Raw genomic sequence first — 25,762 nt, 5'->3', positions numbered from 1 at the left:
TCTGAGTGTCTGTTCTTTGCCAGGTATTCTGTATTCTTTGGTGGACATGAGGGACATGGTTTCTCTCCTCACAGTTTCCAGTCCATCAAGGCCAAGCTATAGGACCGACAAGCTACACATGGAGACAGATCGTGTTTTTTACTGGGTGCAGGGCAGCACATATCTAAACTGGTAGAATTAGGTAGCAGAACATTCTGGGTGGAAGGGATGGCGTTATAGGAAACACGGGGCCTTTGGGGAAAGCTAAGCAGCCTCTGGTCAGGGTGCATCGGAGAGGGCAAGCAGCAGCAAGGCTAGAAAGGTAGGCAGGAGGGGCCTCAAATACGGGGCTGAGTTTGTTCTCTTCTCAGTATATTGATCATCCTGCTCCGAGTGAATCACAACTTGCTTTTAACTTCAAGTCTAGCATCATTTTATCATTTTTCTTCTTTTCTTTTTTTGTCTTTTAAAGGTGAGAGGGGAAAGAGGAAGAAAAAGAGCACAGCAACCTCAATCTATGTTGCCGCTGGCAGTGATGGTGGTGGAAGCGGCACTAAGTGATGAGTCCCAAGCTCTTTTTAATTCTCCCAACATTCTTACCAAGCCAGAAATGTTCCTTTTACTGATTAGGAAACTGAGGCTCATAGTCGTCAAATAGATCCCCAGATGTCCACAGAGCTCATAAATGCAGCCACAGAATTTAACTGTAAGCCTGACTCCCAAGGCTTTCTTTTGTTTTAGGCAAAAATGTATAAAGGATTCTGCAGAATTTAACGTCTGTTAAAAACTACTTAGAACTTCAGGGTATATAAACTTCCGTACTTACACAGAAATAAACAGCCTTCATACAAACAATCAAAACCACTTACAGGGACTTCCCTGGTGGCGCAGTGGTTAAGAATCCGCCTGCCAGTGCAGGGGACACGGGTTCGAGCCCTGGTCCAAGAAGACCCCACATGCCACGGAGCAACTAATCCCGGGTGCCACAACTACTGAGCTTGAGCTCTAGAGCCCACGAGCCACAACTACTGAGCCCACATGCCACAACTACTGAAGCCCGCATGCCTAGAGCCTGTGCTCCACAATAAGAGAAGCCACTGCAATGAGAAGCCAGCACACTGCAACAAAGAGTAGCTCCCACTCAATGCAACTAGAGAAAGCCCGGGCACAGCAACGAAGACCCAATGCAGCTCCAAAAAAAATTAATTAATTTAAAAAACAAACCTTAAAAAAAAACCACTTAGAAAAGATAAAGGAAAAGAAGATCTCACAAAAATATATATATATACATACATGTATATGTGTATACACACACACACACACACACACACAATAAATTTCATAAGAAATGGGCAAAACCTATATGACAAAAACTTGAAAATGCTCCAGAAGGATTCGGGAGTAAAACCAAATAAATGAAAAAATACACAATGTTCCCGGATAGGAAAATTCAATATCCGAAAGATATCAATTCTCCCTATGTTAGTTTATAAATTTAACATGATCTCAATTTGCCTAAGTTCTTTTTCTTCTGGAACTGACAAATGATTCTAAAGTTCACATGGAAAAATAAACAAGCAAGAATTGCCAGGAAAACGAAGGGCAACAGGTGAAACTAGTTTTACAAGGCATTAAGACATTTTATAAAACCAATAATGTGTACTTGTGCAGGAATAGAAAGACTTAATGGAATAGAACAGAAAGTCCAGAGATGCACCCCAATACATCTGGAAATTCAGAATATAATGAAGGTGTATTGTATTCTGAAACAAATGGGTAAAGATAACTGGTAGCCATATGGAAAAAGTTGAATCTATATATCACTCCTGAACACCAGAATAAATTTTAAATGGATCAAAGGTTTAAGTGTAAAAATGAAACCATAAAAGAAAAAAACACTGAAAGAAAAAAATGGGCCAAATCCAAATTCTTGGAGGCCTTTCCGTGACTCAAAATCCAGACACCATGAAATATTAACTACTTAAAATTTAAAGAAAAAACTTAAAAGCCTTCTCTATACAAAAATACATGACAGCAATTTTTTTAAAAATGACAATCTTGAGGAAATTGCAACTCACATCACAAAGGGCTAATCTCTCTAATTTATAAATTCCTAGAAATTGGGCTTCCCTGGTGGCGCAGTGGTCGAGAGTCCACCTGCCGATGCAAGGGACAGGGGTTCGTGCCCCGGTCCGGGAAGATCCCACATGCCGCGGGGCAGCTAGGCCCGTGAGCCATGGCCGCTGAGCCTGCGCGTCCGGAGCCTGTGCTCCGCAACGGGAGAGGCCACAACAGTGAGAGGCCTGCGTACCGCAAAAAAATAAAAAAATAAAAATAAATAAATTCCTAGAAATTGATAAGAAAGAAGTGATCCAAAAGAAAAACGCGGAAAGGGCATGAACAGATGGTTCATAGAAAAAGAAACAGAAACCGCCTTTAAGCACGTGAAAAGATGCTCAGCCTCATTCATAATCAAAGTAATGCTCATTAACACCACGAGTAACTTTTCACCTTTCAGACTGATACAAATCCAAAGGCTGGTAAACACTCTATTGGGAGAGGCTATGGAGACAGGTACTCTAGTGCATTACTTGCAGGAGTTCAAAATTGCACAACCCTGAAAGAGGGCAGCATTTATCAAAATTATAAATGCACTGCTCACTGACCCAGTAATCCCACTTCTGGAAAGATATCCCACAGATACACTTCACATATACGAAATGACATGTACACAAGTTTATTCACCACAGGCTGTGACTGGAAGAGACTGGAAGACACTCAAGTATCCATCATTTATTGGGATACTTCATCATTTACTGGGGCTACTTAATAAGCTCTGGCACAGGCCACACAATGGTATATTCTGCATCTGTTAAATAAATGTTTTCTATATACTAATGTAGAAAGATACTAAAGGTATACTAACTGAAAAAAAAAAACGGGGTCAGAATAATTTACATTTTATATAAAAAGGAGGGGATATATAGAGTATACTGGCATCTGCTTGTATCTACACAAAGAAACAGTAGGCATCTATAGGAAACAAATAGAAAAAATTATCTGTGGCCGAAGGGAGCATATTAGACCAAGACAGAGTTGGAAATTAGCCTCCTCAAAATACTCCATTTTAGTTTTTGAACCACATGAACATTTTATATATACAAAAAGAATTTTAAAGTGTTAAAAGTATAACTCACAGGACGAAGAGAAAGAGGACTACTTATCACCTAGAGTCAAAATCCAATACGCATTAAAATAGAATTTTTTCCTAAATTAGGAGTTTGGGATTAACAGATACACACTACTATATACAAAAAAGATAAACAACAAGGACCTACTGTATAGCACAGGGAACCATATTCAATACCTTGTATAACCTATAATGGAAAAGAATCCGAAAAAGAATATATATATATATATATATGTGTACATATGTATATATGTATGTATGTATAACTGAATCACTTTGCTGTACCCCTGAAACTAACACATTGTAAATCAACTATACTTCAATTTAAAAAGTAATAGTAAAAATGAAAGAATTTTTCTCTGAAATTAGATATTAACAAGCAAGATTAGTGTGGCCATCACTAAAAATCATACACGACAATCTGATTTTTTTTCTTTAATCAAGCTAAAGCACATGATTATAATAATCTATAAAAGCGCTATTTGGGGGGCAAGGAATCAGAAGAGAGAATAGGAAAGCGCAACGAGGATGCTTTAGCCTAATGCTTCTCAAAGTATGGTCCCTGGACCAGCAGCATCAACATTACCTGAGAACCTGGTAAAAATGCAAATTCTCAAGCCCCAGCCCAGACCTACTGAACCAGAAACTCTGGGAGTGGTAGGGAGTAATTCTGGTAATACACACTCAAGTTTGAGAGCCAGTGATCTGGTCAAATGCTTCTTACACATCCTCATGCATCACTTGGAGGAGGATATTGTTAAAAAGCAGATTCTGGTTCAGTAAGTCTGGGGTGAGTCCCTGAGTCAGCATTTCAAACCAGCTCCAGGAAGCTGCTGATGTGCTGCTGGTTTGGGGAGTGCACTTGCGAAGAAAAGCTCCAATCCACCTGGGGAAGAAGGTATGTAGTCTTCACGTGGCTGGGTTTCCTATGAAATTTGCCCTCAGTAGCAGAGTCCATACACAGGTTTCCAGGGTGGGAGACATCATGTAGCCTCCCATATAAGTTCTGTCTTTAACTCGGAATAAATACATTTTCAAGCATATGTCTTATTAAAATAACAGTGAATTGTTGAAATTCAATTTAAGGATGTCTCGTTTGAGACGACTTTCATTTATAAGTGGACCCATGAACCTTCCAGAATGGGGGGAAAAAAACCAAGAAGGCATATTCATAGATCTGCCTGGTTATACTGTCTGATTAACTTTATTTCAAACACATTAACCATACCATCTGCTCTCCATGAAAAATCACCAGTTTGTTTCCTTCTAAACATTTTGAAAATGGTTCTTATATTTACAAACACTGATTCTCCATTTGTTTTACATGGGGGGAAAATCTTTAAAGGCGTCTTCCAAGTAAAGAATTCTAGTTGAGATGGAAGGACCTGGAACTGTTATGTATCTTCATTTTGCAAGTCATCCTTTGTATAAAGTTTTTGGTGTGAAACATTAATCAATGCGCTGAAATTTCTACATATCCCTATCTTACGGCATCTATCGATAAGATGCCATCATTTCCACACACTATTATTTTATGTACCACTAAGAAAGAACAAAAGTTGCCAATTAAACCATCACTTGTCAATTTTAAGATATAGTCCATCTCAGATATGCATCTTAAAAAATATATCAATGAAACAGCTTAATTATAAATCTCAGAGATATGCATATAATAAATTATGCATTTTCATGCACAGAGGCATGGATTTTTGTCCATACAACAATTTGTTCCACGCCTAAACACTGGAACTGTTTCAACTTCCATGCAATATTATTTGGTTCATTTTTGTACATATGAGTATTTTTTTAAAAGGTAGTGATTAAAAAAGAGTGACCTCTTTTTACCCTGGAACACGATACTGCTTGCACAAAGTAATACAAATTAATCACTCAATTTGGATAATTTTCCAATCCAAAAGTATTCAATGTAGCTATCTCTAGGCTATTTATTTATTTTCCCCCCACAACAGGTGTTTAATGAGTGAGTAAATAATGTCCCCCTGAAAAGACCCCCACCCCAATTAAAGGCCAACTGCAGTAACACTTCAGGGTTGAAACCCCGCTTCCTTCCTGCTAGGAGGTGCCATGTCATTTATTGAAACAAAACAAAAACAAAACAAAACAGGGCAAACACATTTCTTAACTGCAGTTTGTTAAAGTCCTGTTAAAACATATGGGTCAAGGGGAAGTAAAAATAATCAGAGGATCACTGTAAGAAAAACCTTTAGGTCTGGCACCTGGGAGACCTCTGGAGAGGAGGCAGTGGGAGAAACTTCATGTTCTGAAAGGAAGGAGCCCCCCAACTCCCTTCTTCCCTCTCACCCGATTAATCCCACCAGAAACTACCAAGATGCCCGGATAAAAGGTTTCAAGTTCAAGAGTCACACTCTCTCCAAATACAAAAAGCAGGTACAAAATATACCCTTCTTTTCTGACAAAAGCCTTTACTTACATGCTTGTTTCCATAGCACCTTTCAAAAGTAACAAGCAATGAACAATAAACGAACATCTTATAGCAAAGAAGCAATTTATCTATCCAAGGAAAAGGAAAAATAAACTTCCTTTGTAGATTTAACAAAAGTTGAAGAAATTCATCATGTTACACTGTAGCTATATAATAGTCGGAGATGAACTTTCTCAACTCAATTTGCATTTTCCCCATAGCAGCAAGACTAACAGAGTTTCAAATGAAAAGAATTTCTAATGAATCATATTAGGAGGACTGAGGACAATATGATTATAGGTCATTTTAGTTTTCACCCTTGTACAATATGCATTGACCAAATTCTCTAACATGGATATTAGTTAAGTAGAAAAAAAGAACAGGGAAAAAATGTTCCCAATAAAAATCGTTTGAATGTCAGTTAAATTCTGCCCCCCTCCCTGTTATAACTGACTAGACAACGACGACTGTTCTTTAGAGTGGATCTCAAAGGAGCTAGTACGGTCCTCTAAGAGACGTGTTTAGTTATCAAGTGACTAGGGCACACCACTGGCATTTAGTGTCTGGAAGCCAGGATGCTTGAACTTCTCACAATGCATGGGACAGATCTACATAATGAACATTTATCCTGGTCCTGAGAATCGTTTCAATGACCAGCCAGATTTATCACGGTAACTGGCGATACTTTAGAACACAATACTAAACAGTTTTCACAAGAAACTATGGAAAAACCCCAGTAATTCAGGGGGAGGTAGCTAACGTGAGGGAAGTTGAGATTGAATAATAACTCGTGTCTGAAAATTAGCGACCATTTCCTCACACCATGCATTAACTCAACATATAATTGCAGTGTCACAATACTGAGCAAACCTACACTACTAAGTAACATAATGGCACCGAATCAAACACAAAGCAAAACAAACAAACAAAACCTTTCAATCTAGCTAATATTTTATTCATTATTATCAGTGATAAGCGGTAGGAATGCAGCATGGTGCTTCGAAGCAGCAGTACCTCCAAGCTTGTGGCACAAAAGCTGCCCTACAATGTCGTTTGAAAACGTGGCGTTCATGGAGGGGTTATATTAATATTATTTACATGTTGATTGAGATAGTCTGTACTTTACCTTGGCATGTTATTCCTAATTCAACCCGGACTTGTTTCTCTCTTCATTATCATAAAAAGTTTATCCCAACACTCAGGCGTCCCCTACCTCTGTGTCTGTCTATCTCTCTGATCTTTCCTTTTCTTGTATGAAATAGCTTCTAATATTTTTACCTCTCTTCAGGCCAAGCTTATTCACTAGAAGCAGGTACAGCACAGCAGTATGTGCTAGATGTGATATGGCAATGCATGTCATATATTGTTCTCCTTTTACTTCTCCCTTACATTTAAATCGGAGCATCACACTGATTTTCAATTATGTATGTAGGTAGGTTACATTACTGACGAAGTTCATTTCAGAGCTGTAATGGGGGCTTTACAAACTTCTGCTGCAAGTGGGAGGAGCCTTGGTCTGACAAAGTTGAGCACCACTGCTCCGAAGAGTGGAATCACGTGCTTAACCAAAAACAAACTTGAAAAGTTTCCTTTGCTTAAAGCAAGCCCTGGGCTGCAATATTCCACTTCCATTCGATCTGACGCCCCACCCCCGGCACACACCGCTGCTTTTAAGCCCACTTCTGCCCTCACACAGGGCCAAACAAAAGTTATTGACCATTTCGGGAGCAGGGAACCTTTTGGGAAATCGACAAAAGCCAAGGACTCTCACCCAATAAACTCATATGCCATGCTGCATTCAAGCAGGGGGAGGGGGTCCCCAGACACACCCTCTGCAGCCCAATAGGGACCGGAGGAGTAGAACTCGAGCCCTAAAACCCAGCGAGTGGGGGTGGGGAGAAGGATGGGAGGCAAGTACGGGGCGGGGCGCTGGACTCGCTGTGCCTGGGCTTAAACCCCGATTCTACCGTGTCCCAGCACGGAGACCCTGGGCAGGGCGCTTCACCTCTCCGTGCAGCCCAGCAGTGGAACCGCGTAAGCGCGGGCAGACGGTTAAGGCTCAATAAATGGTGTTGCCGCGGGCAGCAGCGCCGCGTCCACGGCGCCAACCCGCCGCCGGGGGAAACTGAGGCGCGCCTCGCGGTTGCACCCGCGTGCGGGGACTGGCTGCGAGGAGACCGGCCCTGCGGTCCCGCGGCCCTGGCCCGGCAGCCCCGCCCCGCCCGCGCGGGTCCCGGGACGGCGCGGACCCGGCGGCTCCGCTGCAGCCGCAGGGCCGACTGGAGAGGCCGCCCAGGACACGGGCCGCCCGCCCGGCTGGCTCCCCCGTCCGGCCCTCGGTTTCCGCCGCGCTCACCCGCTTCTCAGCCCCAACGGCAGACGCCGTCGCTGCCCCCGACCGCAGCTCACCTCTTGGGCCGCCGCCGCCGCCGCTGCCGCTACAGCCGCCGCACGATCTCGCGAGACTTCGCTCCCCTCCGCGCTTCCCCGCCCTCTCCGCGGCGCGCGCGGACCCCGGCCTGTAGCAGGCTAGGCGCGCTCCCGAAGAGCCGTCCCTTCGCCTCGGGGTTAGGTCTAGCCGGGCTCGCAACCCCGCGTCCCGGTCTCTGCATCCATTCCGCCCACCTCCGCTCCGTGAAGGTGAAAGGTTAAAAGCCAGGTGCGGGACGGCAGCCTCCCTCTCACCTGGCTGACCGGGTGCGCGTGCGCATGCGCGTGCCCGGGGCCCCGGACCCTGGAGCCTTTGCAAAGGCTGTGACAACAATAATCCCAGCAGCCAGTCTTGGAATGCTTCCTGGGTGCCGAGTACTTTTACAGCTCCTCCTGGGTCCTCACAAGAGCCCCCAAGAAGTGGGTATTACCATCCTATCCGTTTCAGAGAGGATAAAATGGAGGCTTGGCCAGGTTAACAACTGCTACCTCTAGGTCACACAGCTAGGAGTGGGCATCCGGGGTTGTCTGACGCTCAAGCCAAAGCCCAGTTTTCCCGCCTCCATGACAATCCCCAGACCCTGTCCCTGTTCCTTCCGCTGAGGGCACCAAATCTCAGCCCTTCTTTACTTCCCTCCCAAGGTTCACCAAGGTGAGAGGAGGCACTCCTAGGAGGGCAGTTGCTACAGTCCCTCTGGTTTTATGGAGCTGCTGTCAGGAAAATGCTTCTCCCCCATTACACGAACTTCCTAAACCTCCCTGTGCCAGACCCTGTACAGGGCCCTGAAAACTACTTATATTCGATGGTCTCCTCTTTATACTGGTGGCGTTTTGATGGTAGAGAGCACAGAAGAATGGGACACAGGACCCAGAACCAGAATGTACATGGATGTCAGGGGGCGCAGAGAAAGGTGTGACTTATTCCTAGGGGCAAAATCTTAACCTTATACATATAATTGTTTCTAAAAAAGAGGGGCTAACATTTATTGAGGGCGTTTCAAGGTCACTACCAATATTCTTCCGAGTCAAGTCATAGGAAAATGGGGACTCAGAGAGATGAAGAAATTGGCCTAAGGCTCCACGGTAAGACAGGGTTTGAACCTGGGTCTGAATCCAGAACTCAGTACTGCCTTGCACTAAAGTCCCATGAGCTAGCATGTATGGGCCAACAAGCTGCTGTAAAATCAAAAGCCTTGGAGTTTCTAGCTATTCCTTAACCTTGCATCAGGGTCTGCAGGGGCTTGCCCAGGCCACCTGACAGTCACATCCATCTCAGCAAACTCTGGCCTGCCCACCCTGCAAGGCTGCTCACTCCCTCCAGAAATAATGCCACTTCCTGCAGGCCAGAGGTAATAAGTGCCCTCCAGGTGTGAACAGCACCCAACCCACCTGGAGGAAGTGAGCGAGGAAGGGAAATCACATCTGATGGGCAGCTACAGGGTACCAAGCACTGCTCCAGGTGCTGTCCATTCATTAGCTAATTTAGTCCTCCCAATAATCCATCGGGAGGGAGGTATCGTTGTCCCCATTTTGCAGGTGAGGAAACCAAGGGCCTAAGAGGGGTGAGAAGTTGCCTGGCCCAAAGATACACACAGGTGGTAAATGGGAAGGCTGGAGTTCCACCAGGTCAGGATGTGCCCAGACCTGCAAACTTTGGCCTCAGGGACCAACAAGTTTCTCCCTGCCCCAAAAGCCTTCATAAAACTGTAAAGCTAGAAATCCCCTGAGGTCAGGACTCCAATCTAAGATACCATACACATCTGGGTGGACTGTGCCTTGATATTCTCATCTAAAACAGGGGTCCCCAACCCCCAGGCTGCATTCGCGGCCTGTTAGGAACCGGGCCACACAGCAGGAGGTGAGCGAGTGAAGCTTCATCTGCGGTTCCCCATCACTCCCCATCGCTCGTGTTACCGACGAACCATCGCCCCCCTCCCCCTGCACCCCGTCCGTGGAAAAATTGTCTTCCATGAAACCGGTCTCTGGTGCCAAAAAGGTTGAGGACTGCTGATCTAAAATAAAGATATAAATAGGTTTCTGGGAAGAGGACCCAGTTAATGTATGTGAAGCATGTAGAAAAGTACCTTGCACGGATTAACCACTCAGTAAATTATAGCTATTATTACATGTCTGAGTTATTTCTCTCCCCATCTCCCGATATAAACTCCAAATCAATTTGGAGGGTGGGACCTTATATGCTCAGATATGGAAAATAAAATTAGTTTCTAGCACACTGGAAACAATCCACTGCTCTTTAGTGGACAAAATGACCCCCGCCTCTCCTCCTGATGGTGGAAAGACACCAGGCTCTCCTGAAGCTCTGATGCGCTCTCTCTTCCCAGTTTCCTGGGAGACTGGCAGCCTGTTTTACAAAAGGTTCCCCTTACATAGTAAAAGCCACCCAAATATTTTTAAGTTGTTGGCAAAAACAAAAAGAAACTTGTTAAGAGAATTTTCGTGAGGTTGGGGGCTAATATAATCACTGTGACATCATGAGGAAAGTTTTTATAGAAACTGAAGCTGCCACTACCCTCAGGCCATGGTACCCCAGGTTAGGTTCCTACCCTGATACAAGGCGTGTCACATGTTCCCATCAATGGCAATGGCTCACTGTGGAAGTGATTCTCACGGGGCAGGGGTGGATGTAATAAGATCCATGGAGGGCATTATAGATGGAGAAAAAAAAATCAGGGTGATTCTAATGTGTATACCTCTAAGGGTTGAACCTGTGGTTTCCAAAAAGCACTATTAAAACGTCTTTGATCCAAGAGGAACTTTATAAATGCCCATAATGGGATTTGTTTAACCCTCGTTCATTCAATAAAAACTTAAGCACTTAAGTGCCAATTACTGTGTTGGTAGCTGTGAGCAAGACACAGTCTATGCTCTCATCGTATTGATGGCCTAGAGGGAAGAGAGGTGTTAATTAAATAACGGAACCAATAAATGTTGAAATGTCATGTGATATATAGAATGAAAAAGAAGAGCAAATGACCAGGAAAAATAAAAGAGGCTGGATGGAAGAGTAGGAAAGAATTTGCCAGAACTCGAGTTCTGGAGGATGCATTAGCGTGAACTAGGCAAGGAGGAGAGGGGAGAGCATTGCGGAGTTAAGGATGGGTCCGTAACAAATAGGTGAGGGTAGGTAACTGGGAGAGCCAGGTGGACTGGGGCCTTAAGAGGCATCTCAGGCAGGTACACACCCTGATCACACGGGGACAGTAGAGAGGAGAGAACCCATCTGGAGACAGATGAGAGTCCCAGGCAACGCCATTGGTCTCCACATACCATCCTTCCCCATTGGTCAATCCAAGCTCATTATGGACTCCTACTGCCTCTGCCCCACCAGTGCTGTGTCAAGGATGGGCAGGCTGTCGTGACACAGCTGTTGTATCTGCAGCTGATCTGTATTTGAGGAGATCTCACATTTTACATCCCACCACCCTAGAGCAGAAATCAGGCTGCACATCTCCTGCCTCCCTTGCAACTAGGACAAGGGATATGACATAAGCTCTGCCAGCCAGATGTACCACGTGAGGCTCGATCTGGTCGTGAGCCTCGGTTCTGTTGATGTGACCGGTGGCCAAAGCAACCAGCTTTGGGGATGGCGGTTGCAGGGCCAAGCTCCCAGTAGAGAAGCCACACGGGTGCTGACGGCAGTGATGGTTGTAGTGACGGCAAACTCAGGCAGGGTGATGGTTAGCTGATCAGGCCGGGGCTGCAGTGTGGTTTGGGGCATTTTTCCTAGAAGCTTAGCCTCAATTTCTTTCCTCCAGCCCTCCCAATGATTCTGTGGGTTACCTAACATCCTTTATTACATTCCCCTTTCTGCTTAAATCGGCCAGCGTTTCCACCAAGAACACTGACCTCTCATAGGCTGAAGCTGGTTGGAGCCAGTGAGACTTGGAGAGAGACTCGCTGGGGCAGTGGCAAAGGGAACTTTCTCTACTGGAAGAGAGAGCCCCGGGAAGCCAGCTTGCTCTCCCTGCCTGGCATGGAATCTCCATTGCCATCAGTGGCTCCTTCCATAACTGCTGGATAAGGTCAAGTCTGCAAGGCAGAGCAGAGGAACCAAAAGATCCTGGGTCCTTGACTACATTACCAAGCTGCTGGACTGATCCCAGACCTACAAGGCCCTGGACATCCCCTTCTCTGAGCTAATGCATGTGGTTAAATCAACCTGAGTTGGCTTCTCTGTTCCTTACAGCCCAAACATTCCCACTGGGGCAGGGAAGAAAGAAGCAACTTATGGGGAACAGGCACTCATCTCTCCTGGGTGTGTCAGGGGCCACCCCAAATCCTGGGACCCTTTGACACCAACCTCCTTCATCCTCACCCAATATCAATCCCACTCAGGTAAGCCCTACCTGGCCCCAAACACTTCATTCCAGAAAACATCTCCTTCCATTGCCCTTCCCAGCCTTTGACTGTCTCTTTGATGGCCACAAAGTGGTTCTGTCACTTGCCCAGCTCACACGTCTGGTAAGTGGCAGAGCTGAAGGTCTGGAGGCAATCCAGATCCCAGGCTTTTAACCACTATGTTTAATGCCATGCACCCTCCAGCCTCACTCCATTAAAAAAAAAAAAAAAAAAAAAAAAGGATGGCCTTGAGCCAGGAGAAAAACAGAAAAAGAGCTCAAGTCCAGCTCCATATTTGCTATCTGGCCTTGAGCAAGCTTCTTAAGTCTCACTTTGAAATGAAAATGAAGTTAATGATGCCAGCTTCATAGAATCTGGCAGTCATCTGTGTGGCCCACCTCTGGCTCCTCACCTTCTGTGCACACACTGGAACCCACTTCCTGGGCCACCTGTGTGGGGTCCCATGATGAGTCCCAGCCAGGGTGTGTGAATGGAGGGAGTATGTGTCACTTCCGGGCTGCTGCTCTGTTGAGCAGCAGAGCCCCCAGCCAATCCATCATGGACATAGAATCTGAGCAAAAAACAAACCTTTATTGTTTGGGGTTGCTGGTTGTCATAGCATTTACTGGCCTATACTGATCGATACATACAGTACGGTCATTTACTCACTTACTCGAGAAACACTTTTCTGCTATGGTTCTAACCACAGATGGATAAAAGAGAAAGCTCAAGCAGCAGTCCTGAAGGTTCTGGTGCAGTTGTGCTGAGATGGGGCCCAGACCGCTGCAGTTTCTGGGGCTCCCCCGTGATTCTGATGCACTGGCAAACCTGAGACCCTTGCATTACTATTGACCCACCATGTCATGGTAGAGCCGGACGGGATGCTTACCCCAGAGCGCCACGTAGACTAGGCATGACAATTACAGAGAGAAAAATTACAATGCAACTATAGTTTAGTGATCTGAAATCTGTAAAATTAAGTGAGAATATATGGGAGCTTTATGAACTGTAAAGTTGTATGTGTGATAGAAAGTAGGTGTGCGTCCTGGCAAATCCATTCATCAATGGTGTGATCCAAGATTGGGTACCTGGGCTCTCCATTTCCTCCTCCTAACGTAGATGGTATTATTTGCCTCTCTGTTTTCCAAAGATGAAAACTGAAACTCAGAGAAGTTCTGAAACATCACCCATGGTCACACAGCTAGTACAAGGCTGAACTGGAATCCACACCCAGGTTCTTCTGTATCTAGAGCTGACCTTCTGAAACACTGGGTGTAGCTGGTTCACACAAGGCCCCTGCTTGTCTCTCCAGCTAGAGCTTTTGTCTACCCCTTCACCTAGCCTAGCTTCTAGCCACACCAAACTGCTTGCCTTTCTCGCCCACACTACCAGTTCACACCTCTGTGCTTTGGCTCCTGTTGGCCCCACTGCCTGGCATGCCTTCCCTCTCTTCCCACTACCCTGCCTCCAAACAGCTGCCAGATCTTTAGATAAGTGGTTTGATGAACCCATCCTCCGTGGCTGACCATGCCCCACAGTAGGTCTTACACATGGCCCTGCAAATGCCTCCTCCATTAGATTGCAGCCTGTGGAGGGAGGGCCCCTCGCTTCCTTTCTCTAGGCCGTGTGACTAGCATCGTGGGCACTTCTGCTGATGCATCCGCCACAACCACCCAAATACCTAGCTCCGCAAAACCAAGGCCCTACAGCTTACAGGACAGACTCTCCCAAGAAGACAACACAGCAGAGTATTTCAGAAAGCAGCTTCAGGATTCGAATCCAGCCACTTTGTAGCTTGGGGACTGCAAGCCCCGTACGTAGTATCTTGCAAGCCTCAGTTTCTTAGATGAAAAATGGGGCTAATGACAGTACCTGCCTCACACAGTTGTTGTGAGAATTCAATGAGATATGATGTGTACAATAAATTTATGTACACCACCCAGCTCATAAGGAAGAACTGAATTAATTTCCAGCCGATTTCATCGTGGTTAGCACTGGCATCATCATCTCCTTCTTCTTATTTCTATGACTGTGGCTCAGCATGCCCCCAGAGCTATCATTGTTAATATTATTACTCACCACATCCTCCTCCCTTCCCGCCAGCCCTAAGTGACTTTGCTAAGCATTCCTTCCAAGAATAGACAGTATTCTTGGGATTCTCGAAAGCAGTTCTTCATTGTCTCACTGATGGTTCAGTGCCCGCTATGATTTAGCATCCCTGCTACCCCCTAGGAAGATGCCCAGTTGGCTCTTCAGGAAGTTTGTGGCTGCCAAGACCTTTCCATCCAGGCTTCCTGGATACAGCTAAGAAAATATGGGCTCTCCCGAGGCACTCTCTCTCACTGACTTGACATCATCCCCATCTGGGTTCATTCTGGGTTCATTTTTGGTCAGCCCAGGCCACTGCGAGGGTGCCCCCTCCCCTGGCTATGGGAATGACAGGATACCAGTCAAATAGGTCTGTGGGCTTCTGGAATTGTTGATAACACCAAAAGGAATAATACCTCCAATGGGCTTATTTTTTTTTTTCGTGGGGAGCTAAAAGAGTCAGGCTTTTGAGTTTCAAATAAAAAGTGCTTCATATGCCATCAGAGTGAGCCACTCTTGCTACTCCTTGCTTATCTTTCACATATTCAGAGTGTGGAGGGCAAAACAGGGGTGTTCAGCAAAGAATTTCTTGAGGTTTTGTGCTGAACAGCTCCAAGCTGTTATGAAAGGACGGAAAAACAGAACATTCCCCCACACCCGAAGTATTACAAGAACAGGGAATGGAAGAGGAAAACCAAACCTCAGACAACAAAATTTTTAAAAATATGAAGTTGGCTTTTCTGATTGAGAAGGTTCTGAAGACCCAGCCGTGAATGGTTTCTGCTGGGATCTGCATTTAAGTGAAAATTCACAAAGTCTGTGGAAATGGAAATGGGAAGTCAGAGGGAAAGAGGACAGCATGCATGTTGGGAGGGACAGAGGGGCAGAAATCAACGAGGAGGTAAGAGGCAAGGTGCTTCCAGGAGCAAGGACAGTGGTCAGGGTAAGAGGACCACTGGGTGAGAGTTTTCTCCAGAGAGAAAAAAAATAGGCAAATTGTTTTTTCCATAACAATGTTGACACACAACTGCTCGAATAAAATTTGCATTCCCATCTGACTCATTTGGCTGGAACAATGAGCTCACATTCCAGAGCCTGGGCTGACCCTCCTGTACCCCACTGCTGATAAAGTATAAAGTGTGTAATTAGTGCTTTCTGCACTAAGAAGGACCATGAAATCTACTGGGTTCTCTTTTGTCTAGCTTCTGACAGCAACCTGTAGCACTCAACATCCTATTCTCATGTTAGTCATTTCCAGGGGAGAAAAGAAGAGGGTAGGCATGAGAAGGGAACATTTTTCACAATTTATCAAGCTCTTCAATTAAAAAAACAAATGAAGTTACAAATCAGGAAAGTTACAAATAAGGAGGGAGGCATGAATGACCCTATGGTGATGAACTGAAATCAGTAGTATCAGTATGAACTAAAGTTTAAAAAAATAGATAGATAGATAGATAGACAGATAGATACAGATATAAATATAGAAGCGTGTATGCATGGATTAGTTTACACAATATATTTCCAAGCTCCGAACACTGAGAGGACCTAGAAGCAAGGATTCCCCAGTAGCAACAAGCACACTTGCCACCAAGATCTTGGTTTCTAAACACCATTCTTCAATGAAAGGAACCAGGGCTCCTTGGAGAAGTGGTTGATTCCAAAGCTGGGGCAAGGAAAATACAAGAAGAGCCTTGAACACCACGTAGCACCAGAAAATAGGGAATTGCTCAAAAAAGGTTGGGGGCTTATTGCAAGGGTATATGAACCAGCCTGAAATAGCTCCCAGTGGTCAAAGCTGGAACAATTGGGGCAAGAAAATTATGATAGGATTGGATTAGAAGCCATAGAATAAAATAAATACCCATGAGTCCATATTGATGGAAGGAAGGAAAGAAGAAAGGAAGTGAGTCTTGCCTTAAAGAAGAATTACAATTAATAAATGTAGAAGGAATAAGGGAAGTAGAAAAATCATGTCCAGAACACCACAGTAATAATTGCCTCAGGTAAAATCCACAGATGGATACTAAAATTTAAGCGGTCAAAATTGTGAGGAGAAACAGGATAGTCTCAAAGTATCTCTCCCCCAATATTTACTAATTACAAAGGGAAAAAGTAGTACATTTACAGTGAAGAAACCCAACAGACACCACATTAACCAAGCAATTAAGTTTAACATCACTAGTAGTAAGTCATGTTTTTAGTTATCCCTGACACGATTCGATGAGAAGCACACTTCATCTTGGTGGTACACTTCCTCAGAACCCCAAATCCCTATCTCATCAGGAGAAAACATTAAAAAAAAAAAAAAACAACAAATGGAGGTATTCTACAAAATACCTGACCAGTATTTTTTTTTTTTAATATCAAATTCACACAAGACTAGGAAAGACTGAGGAATTGTCACAGATAGGAGGTCACCAAGGAGACACAAGGACTAAATGCAACGTGAGACCCTGGATAGAAAACTGACGTCAGAAGGAAAAACTGGTGAAATCTGAACAAAGTCTATAGGTTAATTAATAATATTGTGCCTATGTTTATTTCTTAGTTTCAACAATTGTACTGCAGTTGTAAAAGATGCTAACATTAGGAGAGGCAGGGTGAAAAGTATATGCAAACACTCTGCTGTTTTTGCAACTTTTCTGTAGGTCTGAAAGAAAAAGCTTTTAAAAACGAGGTGATGAATTTACCTAGTTATTGCTGATAGGGAGCAACCTGGAAATAGTCCATTCTAAAACTGGTATAAGAAGTAAAGGCCCGTGTGAAATAGATAGCTAGTGGGAAGCTGCTGCATAGCACAGGGAGATCAGCTTGGTGCTTTGTGACCACCTAGAGGGGTGGGATAGGGAGGGTGGGAGGGAGGCGCAAGAGGGAGGGGATATGGGGATATATGTGTATGTATAGCTGATTCATTTCATTATACAGCAGAAACTAACACACCATTGTATAGCAATTATACTCCAATAAAGATGTTAAAAAAAAAAAAAGGAAGGCCCGTAAGAGCTATCCATTTCTTGGAGGAGGGATTTGAGCAGGTGTTTCATTCAACCTTAAATGCATATTAAGTCCTGTGCTGGGCTCTGGGGATATGATGGTGAACATGAGACATGGTTCCTGTCCTCAGAGAGCTTACCATCTAGGGGATGAGACCAGAAATAAAGTACAAAAGAAAATGAAAATAACTGCTATTTGCATGACAAATAGCATGAAGGAAATCAACAAAGAGGTTTGGGAAAACATTTCTAAGGTGACGACACCAAGGCTGAGACCAATGAGAAGGAGATAAACACGTCAAAAATGGAGAAGAAGAACCCCAAGCAGAGGGGACAACATGTACAAAACCCTGAGCCAGGAGAGGGCTTGGTGTGTTTGAGAAGATGAGGCACCGACCACGAGGAACACTAGGCCATAAGTCGACGTAGAAAAGAATCCTAACCCCACAGTGTCCACCACCACCACAACTACCACTGCATTTCACGTGGATCTCCCAGCAACCCTACCGGGCAGCAATGAATGAAACCATCACCACCACCACCAGGCCAAACCCTCCCTAAATGTAATACCAGACAGCGTAATCATGTGCTGTGCTCTAAATATTTGTGTCTCCCCCACCCCAAATTCGTATGTTGCAACCTAACACTCACTGGGATGGTGTTAGGAGGTGGGACCTTTGGGAGGTGATTAGGTCATGAGGGTGGAGCACCATCGATGGGATTAGTGTCCTTATAACAGAGACCCCACAGTGCTCCCTCACCCCTTCCACCATGTGAGGACACAGTGAGAAGTCAGTGTCTGTGGACCTGGAAGTGGGCCGTCACCAGACACCAAGTCTGTCGGCACCTTGATCTTGGACTTCCAGCCTCCAGAACTGTGAGCAATAAATGTTTTGGAGCCACCCAGTTTATGGCATTTTTGTTATAGCAGCCAGAACAGACTAAGACACCATGCCAGTATTTTAAGGTTGTGTGAGGGCGTGTGGCATAATTCATATCAGTGAGGAAATCGATCTTTCTGCTGCTCTTTTCCATCATGAAACCTGCTATGAGTGGAAGAGGCCAGACCGGAAGGTCTGTTCCTTAGCAGAGCACGTTCGTGAGAGAAAAGACATGCGAGGGGATGTCCAGAGCAGAGCTTGAAATTAGGAAGTTGAGAAGAAAGGAGTTGTTCCTTTAAAAAACAAAAGTGGAGAAGCATATTGGGGGTGGGGTGGGGGTAAAAGAAGGGAGGAAGAGAAGGATATTCCGGGGACTTGTATGGAAGATACCAAGTACACATTTATCAATTGTTTGCATTGAAAACTCCTTCCAGACCCCCAGTCCCTTGTAAAGTCTACCACACACTGAGGCTGACCCTGGGCTGAAAATCCTGACTCACAGAGCAAGAAAATCACCCCTCTTTCAACTGGCTGTCTGTCCTTCTGCTGAGAAAGTCTCTTGCTGGTGCTCCTTTATCTTTAACACCTGGCTGACGCCTGCTAATCTTTTTTTAAAGAAAAATTTTTCCTTTATTTATCAATCGACACTTACCAAGAGCATCGCAACCTCAGGCACACTGACTGGAACACACTCTCAAAGCTCTATGTAATTAACCTCTCCAGACAAGTGATGTCATGACATTAGAACAAACACCCCCCCACCCCCACCCCCGCCAAACAATTCTAGCACCATTCTTGAGTTAACTTGCCTATCTTATCGACATAAATATGATGGCGGAAACATGGTATTTTTCCATTTGGTAGACATCTTAATTTTTGTTAACTATTTTAGGAGTAAATTACAAAGTGTTCAACTCATTAGAAACTAACATTAAAGCCCTCCTGAACTTTTAAAAAATTCGAGAACTTTGTCATATTAGAGGTACATTCAAGAGAGATGTTTCATTTGTTTTCTTGCTTTTAATTTTTATTCTGCAAAAAGCCAAACCTACAGAAAAGTTGCAAGAACAGTACAATAGACTGTCTTATACTTTTCACCTAGATTCTCCATTTGTGGCATTTTTGCTTTCTCTGTGCGGGTGTTTATGTATACGTATGTGTACATACACACAAAATAGACACACATATATACATACATACATATATGTGTATACATATATACACACAAACATGCACATATACACACTTTTTAAAAATAGCATTTGAGAATAAGTTGCCAATACTGTGATCTTTTATTCCTAAATATTACATGTATCTCCTAAGAACAAGAACATTTCCTTGCATAGCCACCATAGAGCTACTAAATTCAGGAAATTTAATATTGATACCATGCCAGTATCTCATATGTAGTCCATAGTCAAAGTTTGTGAATTGTCTCAATAAAGTCATTTCAGTAATTTTCGATTTTCGGATCTGGGATCCAATCCAGAATTATATGCATTTATCTGTTACTTCTCTAAACTCCCATTTAATCTGAAACAGTTCCTCAGTCTTTCAAGACATTGACCAAACTCCCCCACCCCCATTTTTTTTGGCCACACCTCAACATGCGCGATCTTAGTTCCCTGACCAGGGATCGAACCTGTGCCCCCTGCAGTGGAAGCTCAGAATCCTAACCACTGGACGGCCAAGGAAGTCCCCAAACTCCCTTTATTTATTTATTTGGTTGTGCCAGGTCTTAGGTGCGGCATGCAGGCTTCTTAGTTGTGGCACGCAAACTCTTAGCTGCGGCATGCATGTGGGATCTAGTTCCCTGGCCAGGGAAGTCCCCAGACTCCCTTTTTAACAAAAGAAAACTCAGAGCCTTGACTAGTCACAATGTCCAGCTAGGATGTAATCAATATTTGAAAGACACTGGTTTCTTTCTTGTGCAATGATAAATGGTTTCTCTAAATGTTTTTTTAAAATTAAAAAGTGAACTAATGTAAAGAGAAAGATTAAGGAAATAATAGAATAGGTATATAGATCTAGTCCAAGTTTCCTCAGCCTCAGCACTGTTGGCATTTGGGGCCAGATGATTCTGCAGTGCGGGGGCTGACTCGCGCGGTGTAGGATGGTTAGCGGCATGCCTGGTCTCTACCCACTAGATGCCAGAAGCAAATCCCGCACTCCTCCTGGTTGTGACAACCAAAAATATCTCCAGACATTGCCGAATGCCCCCTGGAAGGCAAACTCCTTGGTTAAGAGCCACTGATCTAGCCAAAACCCACAAACGTGGAGTGTGAGTGGCAGAAGTTTGGGAACCCTGGAGTAAAGTGCCTGCCTCCATCCTGTTCAGCTCAAGGGATGTTTACCAAGTGCTACCATGTTCCTGGCCTTGACCTAGGTACTGGGAGCACAGAGATGACACAGTCCAGCTCTCCAGCAGCTGCTGTGAAATAAAAAGGGGGGATGGAAGAGATCTAAAAGGCAGAAAAAGTAAACCCGAGAAGAAGGAGCTGGGAAAAACAATACCATCCCCTAGAATTAAGTCTCCTTAAGCCTCGTGACTCTCAAACAGTTCTTCTGCTCCAATAATTCATTTTAAGACGTGAATCAGGTCATTTCACCAACCCCCCCCCCCCGATTAAAAGCTTCCAGTAACTTCCCATCACACAGAGAGAAAGATCCAAGCTCCTTAAAGGACCTAGAGACTCCGCATGATCTAACTCTTGTCTTCCTATACACCTTCCGTTTGTCTTGCTCCCCGTGACTTTCATGCTCCAGCCACTCTGGACTTCTCTCTCTCCCAAGACCTCACCATGCTCATTTCTGAATAAGGTTCTTTGCTTTGCTATGTCCCCAGATCTTTGCAGGGCTGGCCCCTAGTCATCAGCTTTCTGTTCAAATGTCCCCTCCCCAAACCAGGAGCCCTCCCTCCCACGATCCTGTTTGGTTTCTTCCATAGCACATTCTGTGTCAGACACTGTTGGTTGGCTGACCTGACTTCCACTGTCAGCATCCTTCTCCTTAGTGACCATCCAGGTGGAGGTGGCCATCTGACCCAGATCTGGCCAATGAGAGAGGCAGGCATGCCCCTCCCCCATCTTCTACCTTTCTGCTGAATCACAGGGGCTATGACTGGAGCTGTTCAGCCATGCCACGACCACGAGGGAAAGACCTGGCAAATATTGGATTCTTGAGCCATAGAACCAGCACCAGCATCCTTTTACCATCTTTTCCATGGAGAAAAATAAATCCCTAGGGTTTATACCACTGTATTAGGTTATCTGGTACTTGCAGCCTAAAGCATCCCAGCTGAAACAGTGTTTGAAATGAGTGTGTTGACTTTGCTCTTTTCTTTTTGTCCATGTCCTTCTCCTAGAGTCTAAGCACTATGAGACAGAAATTCATGTCTGTTCCTATTCACAACCACATCTTCGGCTCGTAGGCACGGTGCCTGACTCATGATACATTTCAGTAACTATTAAGCTATCTGTTGCCTCACATATAAAATAGGACAGTCACAATACCTTGAAAGACTGTGAGGATGAACTGCGTCCACACATGTATAATGCTCAGAGCAGTGCCTGGCACGTAATCGTTGCTCAAAGATTGCTATTATTTGTTGTCTTAACTAATTAATGTACGGAAGAAAGGGTTCCTTCTCTGTGTGCTTTTGCAGCAGTGTCCTTTGGCTTCCTCCTCTTCAAATCAAAGCTATGTTTACTTGGTGCTGACAAGTCGGGCTATTGATTAAGAAACATGACCGTGGCAGTTGGAAGAAATTCACACCATTTACAGTGAGTGGCTGGATTAGCACCTTTAGCAGGGTAGCGAGGGAGACAGACACTGGCACACAAAAGGGTAGGGTGCATAAAGCCTGTCATATTCCAAAGTTCAGGCCAGGAAATGCTGGAAGTGAAATCTAATATGAGATTTTGCTGTTGTGCACTGTGGGAAGTACAGAGCTGGGCTTTGCCACTGGTGCTCAACCAAAGCCACTCAGAGGTCAGTAGGAGATTGTGGGGACAGAGATTCAACATGCGTTGGGAAGGGTAAACCAAAGGGGTTCATTCATTCATTCACTCAACGATATACTTATTAAGCACCTAGTCTCTGCCATGCAAAGACGGATCTGGCAAGGAAATGATGAGCACCAAGTTGTCTGCAATGATGACAACTGGGTGAATTCAGAGGACCCCACAGCCTTCCTTCCCTTAATTGCCTTGTAACCATGTAGTTGCCAGTCCGAATTTCAGGTCCCACGGATGTAGTTCATGACCAATATCACTGCTACTAACTAGCATTTTTCAGTACTAGGCACTATGCTGAGATGACTTTACCAACCATGGCAAAGATCATTTGCTAGAAACCTACCCAACACCCACTTTCTTCTTCCCTATTAACAAAAAAACTCATTTTTATTCAGGGTAACACCAAAGAGCACATATCCTCAAATAAAATTGGCACCCAATTTTTACTATTAGCACTCAAACACACATCCTAATGAACACGGGGCATTCTTTTATTTACTTCTCATAAGTCAGTGAGGTAGGGGTTGCTATTATCCCCATTTTACAGTTGAGCAAACTGAGGTTCAGAGAGCTTAAGTGTTTTGCCAAAGGTTATCCAGCTTCTAGCTGGTGGAGGTAGAATGTCAACCCAAGAAGTTTGATTCTAGAATCTATCCTCTCTGTATTTTTAAAAAATCTATTCCCATGTGTACAGATAGCATGCATATACATCTCCCATTTAACCCTCCCAAGAGCCTTGGCCGGTAGTGTAACAGGCAAGGTTTTCAAGTATCTGCTGACATACATTTCCTAATCAGTCAGCTGGCTTCCTTTCTTGAACCACCTTCCTCCCTACTCCTTAGGGTAACCCCTTTCCAGCCCAGTGGAGTGGAGAGGGTAGAAGGGGGAGAGAGGCCGGCAAGCAGTCAGCTGTGTTGGGATGTCCATCTAGGCAGGACTCCTAGGAGAGGATTGTTACATAGGGTGTGGGAAAAGCCAAAAGCAGAGAAGATTTTACATCCTTTCCCATACAGGACTCTGAGAAGAGACCACATTAAAATAAAATCAGTACACACTATGGTTAGACAAAGGGAGGGCTTGAATTTTGTATCCAGAAGGTTCCGTGTGCCCTGTAGAGGGATACAGAAAACAGCTGACAGTTCTCGTGGGTGAGATTAATAGGAGTTGCCATGGGAGGGGTAAAGTGGCTCTGAGATATAGAGTTACAAAGTGACTAGAGATGACCAGGGGCCAATGGGTGTGGCAGCCAGACCCCAGAGGGAAATTCAGCACCAGAAAGGTCTGAGGTAGGGCCAGCCGGGCGCCTTGAGTGGACTGAGCTGACCACCAATTGTCCCAACCATGACCTGCTGGGACAGTGACCAGCAAAATGGGAATAAAAGATGCCACCTCCCAGGATTATGAGCGTAAAATGAGGGTCAGAGCCAGGAAGGAGCATGACAAACGTTACACACTAGACATGGGAGTTCAAGACTCAGCCGCCCTTCCATCCTGCTGTCTTGCCATAGATGCTGCCATTAGTGATGCCTGGAGCCACTGGGACCCGGATGGCAGCTCAATGACAGGAAAGGAACAGACTTCACTTTTTTCTCTTTTTTTTAATATGCAAATTTTTATTTATTTATTTTATTTTGTTTTTTAAATTAATTTTTATTGGAGTATGGTTGCTTTACAATGTTGTGTTAGCCTCCACTGAACAACAAAATGAATCAACCATACACATACAGGTATCCCCTCCCTTTTGGAATTCCCTCCCATTTAGGTTACCACAGTGCACTAGGTGAGTTCCCTGTGCTATACAGCATGTTCCCATCTGTTGTTGTTCATTTTATACATAGCATCAATAATGTATGTGTATCAATCCCAGTCTCCCAATTCCTCCCACCCCACCCCTTTCCCCCTTGGTATCCATACATTTGTTCTCTACGCCTGTGTCTCTATTCCTGCCTTGCAAACTGGTTCATCTGTACCATTTTTCTAGATTCCACGTATATGCTATACTATATTTGCTTTTCTTTTTCTGACTTACTTCACTCTGTATGACACTCTCCAGGTCCATCCACGTCTTTACAAATGACCCAATTTCATTCCTTTTCATGGTTGAGTAATATTCCATTGTATATATGTACCACGTCTTCTTTAAACATTCCTCAGACAGACTTCACTTTAATGAACCTGGACCTGATTTCCTCATCTTGTCACCAATCGGTGTTGATTGAGACTTAGTAGATTGATTGGGTGAATGAATGAGTGAATGAACGATTAAGGTCTTTGCCGGAGAATATGGGAGTCATGGAAACATTTAAGATGGTGTCTTTAGATACATTCATATGCATTGAAAACATATTATAGGAGAGAAGAAATAGTTAAGTGTAAATTTCTTTTTCCAGCACAGAACTGAGGGGGTTCAAGAAAGGAGGTCAGCCAGGGCTGGAGAAGATAGGAAAGGCCTCCCACTGGACATTCCCACTGATGTCATATGAGGCTCTGGCATGCTTTTGGCAGGATCACCTAAATAGCAGAGGGAGTCACTTTTCAGTCTCAGTTCAGATGTTGCCTCCTCCAGGAAGACTTCCCTGATACCCCCACCCTGGTTTAGGTGCCTCCTCTGTGCTCCTGCCTCTCATTGCACTATATATACTGGTCTGTCCACTGTGGTTCTCTCACTTGAAGGTGAGTTCTTAGAGACAAGTTTCTGGCTCATTTCATCTTCCTGTGTCCCTAAAACAGAGACTGGCCCCAAGGAGAGCACTGGGGAAATAACAGGAACCATTGATTGAGTGCTTTCCAAGTACAAAGCACTTACGTGCTTTAGTTGCCAATGTCCTTGACTCTCAATAACCTCGGGAGCCTGGATGGCCTTATCATGCCACTGTACGGTTAAGAAAGCTGAGGCTCAGAGAAGCTAAGAAGCTTTCTCTCTCTTCTTTATTTCTGCATCCTTCTCTGCCAGAGTGCCTGGCCTAGATTCTTGAGGTCTGGGAACAGAATGGAAGCTCAGGGTGATGGGGCGGTCTGTCCGGGTGGGTGACTGGTTGGGTGAGTAGGAAGATGGAACAATGAAGAGGGAACACATGTTAGCAATTGGCATCTGCACCACCTGCCAGACACCAGGCATCCTCCCAGACCATCCGAGGAGAGCTGCCTAGTGGCCTCGGCGACGAGTGTGAGCCATGTGCCCTACAGGCGCCATCTGCTCACTGATTTGGAACAAATGGGTGCAAGGGAACATGTGCTGTTAGATGCATGATGCTTCTGGCAGAAATAATTAGGGAAAAAAACAACAACCTCAAAATCCCAACACATATGGAAGTGTGCAGAGGTGAGCTGACGTGGAAGGTAGGCAGTGACACAAAAATGTCAGAACCAAGAGCCAAGAGGGA

At 44.6% G+C, this 25,762-nt stretch overlaps 1 protein-coding gene across 7 annotated transcripts in view; it reads right to left on the bottom strand.

Annotated features, from left to right (window-relative positions):
- Positions 1-8,339, bottom strand: part of MRTFB (myocardin related transcription factor B) — a 201,881-nt gene extending 193,542 nt beyond the window's left edge. Inside the window, exon 1 of one of the 7 annotated variants that reach the window (XM_079944209.1) lies at positions 8,298-8,339. The gene's annotated coding sequence lies outside the window, so the exon portion shown is untranslated. Of the gene's footprint in view, positions 1-7,968; positions 8,055-8,297 lie in introns of those variants that run through there. The other 6 variants (XM_079944216.1, XM_079944215.1, XM_079944218.1 and 3 more) reach the window with 6 other exon arrangements.
- Positions 8,340-25,762: the final 17,423 nt, after the last annotated feature.

Source organism: Stenella coeruleoalba (assembly GCF_951394435.1).
Source record: "Stenella coeruleoalba genome assembly, chromosome: 15".
Lineage (NCBI taxonomy): Eukaryota > Metazoa > Chordata > Mammalia > Artiodactyla > Delphinidae > Stenella > Stenella coeruleoalba.
Note: the sequence above shows the minus strand (reverse complement) of the source record. Positions and strands in the feature narration are given on the sequence as shown.